This window comes from Lepisosteus platostomus, chromosome 13 (genome assembly GCF_059453375.1).
Source record: "Lepisosteus platostomus isolate fLepPlt1 chromosome 13, fLepPlt1.hap1, whole genome shotgun sequence".
NCBI classification, from domain to species: Eukaryota; Metazoa; Chordata; class Actinopteri; order Semionotiformes; family Lepisosteidae; genus Lepisosteus; species Lepisosteus platostomus.
The window spans coordinates 27,940,221-27,947,959 of record NC_142623.1 but is presented as its reverse complement, the minus strand read 5'-3'; the positions used below and the strand labels follow the sequence as shown (position 1 = coordinate 27,947,959).

At 37.0% G+C, this 7,739-nt stretch overlaps 1 long non-coding RNA gene across 1 annotated transcript; it reads right to left on the bottom strand.

Moving 5' to 3' along the window:
• Positions 1–4,667: 4,667 nt before the first annotated feature.
• Positions 4,668–7,406, bottom strand: LOC148650299 (uncharacterized). The gene is made up of 4 exons (XR_015926077.1): positions 6,923–7,406; positions 6,743–6,784; positions 6,215–6,361; positions 4,668–5,380 (listed from the first exon to the last, which is right to left on the bottom strand). It is a non-coding gene; the product is annotated as an uncharacterized LOC148650299 (long non-coding RNA).
• Between the last annotated feature and the right edge of the window lie 333 nt (positions 7,407–7,739).

Below are 7,739 nucleotides of genomic sequence, written 5' to 3'. Positions count from 1 at the left end.
GCTTATTGTTGGCAGTTATAGTTATATATATCCTATGTGCAATAACCATTTCTAATTGCATAGCCCCTATCTGTTTTAACCAAATCAAATCTGGTCTTGACTCTCAGATTCAGTATGGGCAGCGGTATGGGCAGCACTGCACATAAAATTCTTTCGAATTTTTGCAATACAGCAAAGTAAAGCAAGCACATGCGGTCTAGAATATATCAAAGGGGGGGCTACATTTCTCGTACATAAGGCATATTCTCTACTTATACCATGTGGCTCATACTTACGGAATGTCAAAAACCTTGTTAGAATGTATTGAGGATTTGTACTACTGCATTATGTCCAAAAGATGGCGGTATTGTACAATTATTGTAAGTGGGGGCGGTCCATTTGTTCAGTAATGTAACATATAAGTAACAAATTATAATAATTATAATTGCTTACACTTACAGTGCCTTGCGAAAGTATTCGGCCCCCTTGAACTTTTCAACCTTTTGCCACATTTCAGGCTTCAAACATAAAGATATAAATTTTTTATTTTATGTGAAGAATCACCAACAAGTGGGACACAATTGTGAAGTGGAACGAAATCTATTGGATTTTTGAAACTTTTTTAACTAATAAAAAAATGAAAAGTGGGGCGTGCAAAATTATTCGGCCCCCTTGCGTTAATACTTTGTGGAGCCACCTTTTGCTGCGATTACAGCTGCAAGTCGCTTGGGGTATGTCTCTATCAGTTTTGCACATCGAGAGACTGAAATTCTTGCCCATTCTTCCTTGCAAAACAGCTCGAGCTCAGTGAGGTTGGATGGAGAGCGTTTGTGAACAGCAGTTTTCAGCTCTTCCCACAGATTCTCGATTGGATTCAGGTCTGGACTTTGACTTGGCCATTCAAACATCTGGATACGTTTATTTGTGAACCATTCCTTTGTAGATTTTGCTGTATGTTTGGGATCATTGTCTTGTTGGAAGATAAATCTCCGTCCCAGTTTCAGGTCTTTTGCAGACTCCAACAGGTTTTCATCCAGAATGGTCCTGTATTTGGCTGCATCCATCTTCCCCTCAATTTTAACCATCTTCCCTGTCCCTGCTGAAGAAAAGCAGGCCCAAACCATGATGCTGCCACCACCATGTTTGACAGTGGGGATGGTGTGTTGAGGGTGATGAGCTGTGTTGCTTTTACGCCAAACATATCGTTTTGCATTGTGGCCAGAAAGTTCGATTTTGGTTTCATCTGACCAGAGCACCTTCTTCCACATGTTTGGGGTGTCTCCCAGGTGGCTTGTGGCAAACTTTAGACGAGACTTTTTATGGATATCTTTGAGAAATGGCTTTCTTCTTGCCACTCTTCCATAAAGGCCAGATTTGTGCAGTGTAAGACTGATTGTTGTCCTATGGACAGACTCTCCCACCTCAGCTGTAGTTCTCTGCAGTTCATCCAGAGTGATCATGGGCCTCTTGGCTGCATCTCTGATCAGTCTTCTCCTTGTCTGAGCTGAAAGTTTAGAGGGACGGCCAGGTCTTGGTAGATTTGCAGTGGTCTGATACTCCTTCCATTTCAAGATGATCGCTTGCACAGTGCTCCTTGGGATGTTTGAAGCTTGGGAAATCTTTTTGTATCCAAATCCGGCTTTAAACTTCCCCACAACAGTATTACGGACCTGCCTGGTGTGTTCCTTGGTCTTCATGATGCTCTCTGCGCTTTCAACAGAACCTTGAGACTATCACAGAGCAGGTGCATTTATACAGAGACTTGATTACACACAGGTGGATTCTATTTATCACCATCAGTCATTTAGGACAACATTGGATCATTCAGAGATCCTCGCTGAACTTCTGGAGTGAGTTTGCTGCACTGAAAGTAAAGGGGCCGAATAATTTTGCGTATTTTGCGGTTAATCGTATTCTCAAAAGATTGGCCCTGGTGTGAATGTGTGAATGTCTGTACTTGTATCTGTGTGTCTCATCTGGGGTACCCATTACTTGCCAGGGCTCTGGCCCTAGATAATGGGTGAATGAGTAACAGATGCAACTCTGTATCAGAAGAGTCACAGTGCTCTTGCCCACATACAGTACTACATCAGATCTCTGCTGCTAGAGAGCTTTCTGGATTCCAAGAGGTAATTTCATCTTCTGTGCCACAGAGTTGTATTATATATCTAGAGAAATTTCTAGATTCCAAGAAGTAACATTATCTTTTGTGCCACTGAGTTATATTATATATACTGTACTGTATGCACATACAGTATCAGTGCACAGTAAGAAGGCAGCACCTCATATTTAACAGCACATGGTACAGTGGTGACCTATAGAATCTACTTGACACTAGTAACGTGTTAAATATTATGTTCCCCTACATTTTTTGCAGGGATAATCTTTATATTCTGTGTAAGAGATATGATTACAAAATTAGACTTGTGGAAGTTGGTCTTAGGGAAAGAATTACAGCTAGGTTACAGAGTTGAAACAGTCCATCTCTTGTCCGTTTAAATCAGCCCCTTTTCCCTTCTTTGTCTCTATTTTCTTTAATATGTGAGCTTCTATCTCTTGTCTGTGTTTTGTTTTCTGTCTGGCATTTTAATCTGTTTTATAACAAATTAAGTAATTATTCAAAAAAGACTGTGACGGATGTCTTGTAACACTGTAACTACTGTGCTTTAGTGAAAGCTGATATTTTTGCATTTTACCAGCTGCAGCAGGTGTAATTTTGTGTTACAGTTATCTGTATTGAGAAATAAGAAAAGTGTGACTGACAGTGATCTTTAATTTAAACTAAACTAATGGGGATATGTATATAGTCGTTACAATATAATATATATGATGAGCCAAGAGGTTACCTTTAAAAGAAATTGAGTAAAACTTATTCAATAACGTGTGTATGGAGCAAATCAATAGAACATCACATCACTATCAATACCTTCTTATCCAATTCAGGGTCACAGTCGCACAGAGCTTATTCCAGGAAGCACTGGGCTCAGGGCAGGATACACCCTGGACTCCAGTCCATCACAAGAAACACACAGACACAAATACATAATCTAACACAAGGACCAATTTTTCAAGAAGCCAATTAACCTACCAGTATGTCTTTGGGCTGTGGGAGCAAACCAGAGTACCAGGAGGAAACTCAAGTGAACACAAGGAGAACATGGAAAAATCTACACAGGCAAGACCCCAGGAATGAACCCAGGGCCCGTGCCAACCTTATCAATAGAACATGTGGTTCTTATTTCATAACTGATGTATCCAAGAAGAAGAGGTGAATGCTGAAACCAGTGCCTTGGGATGCTCCATTCTGCCAGGAGTGGAACTCTGTGCCATTGATGAGTCCACCTCCCCAGCTGGCTCTCCCATGCTGGGACCCATGGGTATTGGGATCCTCCCAGTGCAGGGTTATCCTGCTTTGCTGGTTTGTTTCTGGTGAGGGAGCTGGGTCCTTGCTGGGACCAGTATGGTGCCTACCAGCCACCACACACCGCTGAGCATTCAATAATCCTTGACTAGATCTTTTGCCACCTACTCTGGCCTCACGATACCTCCCTCTGCAATAGCTTGCACTTCCTATGGTTGAGAAAGAGCACAGCACAGTCCAAGATGCAAGATGCGGTGGTTTTTGAGAGCTACTTCAAAAGTATGAAGCTTCACCTTTAAGATGTCCAGGTAGAGGATATAATGCATTCAGGGAACAGATACCAGTACTAGAGTCTCTCAAAAGTGTCAGGGGCAAATCAAATCAAATCAAATCAAATCAAAAGGCTTCGGCTCCTACCTGATAAAGATGGTGCTCTTTGATTGGACGTTCTTGGCACGCTTGACCTGCCAATAGCTAACTAAATTATATTTGATATAGATGGAGGTATAAACAAACAATAAATCTTATTGACGTATAGAAATTGATTGCCATAGTAGAAAATGGAAGTGGAACCAGAAATGAACAGCAGTAAGTCTCTTGTTTCTTTTTGGTCTATGAAATAAGAGCTTTGATAAGTTTTCTTAATGCTGAGTTGTGTTACTGCGGCAGACCAGACTTCCCTTGCCCCAGCAGTAGTCTCTAGCACCTCTTGGGGGATTCCCATGCATTCCCAGGACAGCTGAGGGTCTCTTCCCAGTGGGCCTGGAACACCTCCAGTTGTAGTCACTTGGAGGGCAACCTCACCAGATCCTCAAACCACCTCTAATGGCTCCTCTCGATTCTGGAGGAGAAGTGACTCCTGGGTTGTCATGGAGAGCAAGTCCGGTTCAGAATGCTAAATAATGAATGTGGACATTTGTGTTGCTGTCACTCCATTACATTTCAATTTCTGGTACATTTTGTTTTATTTTTAAACTGGTTATGTCATGTGTCCAAGAAATACACCCATCTTTAATATTATTGTATGGCATGGCTGAATGCTAGTACGACTTACATTTGAAGATTTGTCTGTATGTATTTGCAGAGACACGTATCAATTGCTAATTTGTGAACTGTTTTTAAGATACATAGTTCTTTTTGTGGCATTCTCAAAATCTCACACTCCTTGTTAAAAGCCAGCTACACAATATCAGGTGAAAATGTATAATCTAATATCACTGGCTGACTTGTGATCTTGTTAAGATCTTTCAGTAAGACCATTATACATAATGGTGTTATATGTAATACATCACTGAAATAGAAATGAATAAATAAAACAAATTATGAATGTTTTTTAATAAAACATTTGATTTTTTATTTATTTTCTCTTCCTGTTTGAGAAGTTACAAGAGACTTACATACTGTAGTACATGACCTTACATTTCCCATAATTACATAAGAGTCATTAATCTTTCTTGTTTGGACAACTTATATGTTATTACATAAATATTGAGTATTAAAAACCTAACATTCACATTTTGTTCCTACTCTTAACTTCAGGTATCACATAACTGAGCTTTTCTTTGATACAGACAATCAAATAATTATGCCTTTTGTGTATCAAGCCAAAAAATATTAAACATATTGAAAAGCATTTTGGTTTTGAAAAACAAGAATACTGATGTATGCCACAGTAAATGTGATAATTCCTGTATAATTTAACATTATTTTTTAAATATAAATTAGTATTTTCTGTAAATACAGATACAACAACAAAGCTAACGATTTTAATAAATAAAATAAATAACCCTAAAAATTGTGAAACTTTAAATACATACTGCAACTTAGAACAAACAATTATACTAAAATACTGTTTCTGGTGAATAACAAGTGTAGTGAGATGATTCTTCTCGTACTAAAAGAAAATCTTCAGGCAGAAAATGGATATTCACTTCTTAGTCTGAAACAGTCGGACCTTTTTATTTTTTGAAGAAACTTCGTAAATTGTCTCAAGAATTGCAAAGTGGACATATCCTGTACTTCACAGTCTGGTACCTGGTGCTGCATACAAAAAATCAACCAAGAAAAAAAATAGCATAACATTGCAGGCTTTGGCATTATATACACATTAGATTAGAATTGGTCTCTATCTTGTCTATCAACTGTGCTTTGGGGTAAAGAGGTCTGCCTCAAAAGGAGATTTTGTCAACAGAAAACAAAATTGGATGGCAGTTACATACAGTACACTGAATAAAGAAAAGTGCTTAAAAACTTTTTTAAATTGTCTACGTAGTCCATCAGTGCAGTACTGATGCAAAGCTGAATTTCAGCAAGTTTTATTTATTTAAATCCGCTCAACTCAACTTAACTTAAAACAGTCTTGATTCCCTTTAACTAAATTTAACTCAAAAGTCCTCTGTCAATCGTTTGAATCAATCTTTTTTGCTCTTCTCTGGATTTTCTCTAGCATGATTTTGTGATCATGTTTAGCAAAGAGAAAACCAGCAATTATTTGCAATCCAGTATAGCAGATGTATTCTGATTAATGTACACTTTCAGTATAAACCTTGACTTGAATTTTGTAATTTCTATAACCAAACATTGTCCTTTTTTAAAATTGCTTAGGTGTAGAGTACAATTATGACCCCTGTTTTTTTTTCCTTTGGGGATTTTTCTAAAATTTCTACCTCCCAAAATGTGATTGTGACCTATTGTATATTTATATAAATGCAAAAACAGTTTGAATGATATTACACTGTGCAATTCACTTATTCACTACTTGACAATAAATAGTTGTTGATAGAACATTAATTCTAAAAACATTTCATTCAGTTAAAAAGTTCTGAAGAAAATTATTTTTGAACTGTAACACAAAAATCTATAATAAAAATTTACCTTTAGATTTGGGCAAATAACATCCATTCTTTCCATATTGTGTATAATAAGTTTTAATTCTTCTTGTGAGCCATGTTCTGAATGCACAGACAGATGTTTTATTCCTTTAAGAAAGATCTTTGAGTATGAAGCAGTACAATTGGCATTCTGCAGGGAATAAATAATTATTAATTGTTATTAGAGAATATGTCATTTACAAGAACAAAAAGAAGCAATTATTAAATGTTCTGTTCCACCCTTAATTCATATATCAAAACCAAGAATTTAAGAATATTGTTAATAGCATAAGTAATGTTAATTATGTTAATTATACCATTTAAAAAAGGGTATTGAACTTTTCACTATGGAAAAAATAATTAAATTCAAAATGTAGATGTAAAACAGAATATGTATTCTTAATTTAAACAGATGAGATCAAGACATGACCATAGAATACTAAAAAAGGTGCTAACACATTAACATCAACTAAAATTCATTTTATATTACAGTGGTGAAAAAGAAAAAGGTAAAGAAAGTTCAAACACTTACCAATACATTCTGTGGTGTCAAAAGGATTGTGTGTACTACGTCCTGGATTTAAAAAATAGAATAAAACATTTTACATCATATTACATGTTTGTTTGAACAAACTTTTCCACATTCATTCCCTCATAAATTAAAGATTTTGACTAGAAAAATAATTAAATTATAACACAAATAAAAATATACCTGTTTTGCATTCTCTATGTGGCTTATGATTTCACTGATGAAGTGGTAGTGCTGTGTACGAACACCCGAGTAATGTACACCCAAGATCAACAACACCAAACACACGGACATGTTTCTTTGATTCTCCATTGCAAAGTGCTTGGAAAAGTTGCCTGTACTCACAGCTGTCATCATCTGTCTTTTATACATACTTTAACAATGGAAATAGAGCAACTTGCTCAGCAAATGTAGAAACACAGCTCATATAGGATGCAACGTAATTCTGATGCAAAAAGAAAAGGAAATACCTCTGTCAAAGATAATCTTCAAGAAGTTTTTATGTTAATCTAGATTTGTGACATGTACAGTATGACTTTATTTCCTTTTCCATTTCTTTATCTACAGATTAATATATTGCTCATTCACTTAAGATAAGATTAATATACAGAATTTACAGTCTCTAGAGGTTTTCCTTAAAAGGCAGTAAAAGTAATCCTTGATCTGAAAATGATTACCCTGATGAGAGTTGGAGCAAAGCAGAGCCTGTCCCAGAAGGGCACAAAGCAGGGGTGTGATCACATGACTCCTCTTCCCCTGGGCAGGACCCCAGACCTTTGCAGACAAAGTGGGGAATTGAACAATTTAAGAATAGCCAATCAAACCCTGTCTTTGAAGGTGGAATTCCACACAAAAGTGGGAAGAGCATGCACAGTTATACATCAGGGGTCTGGAGACAAACCCAGGGCCCTAGAGCTGTGAGGCATCAGAATAACTCACTTGCCACTCTGCTATCTTAAATTAAAACATAGTAAAACCCTAAAGCAAACAAAATTCTCAA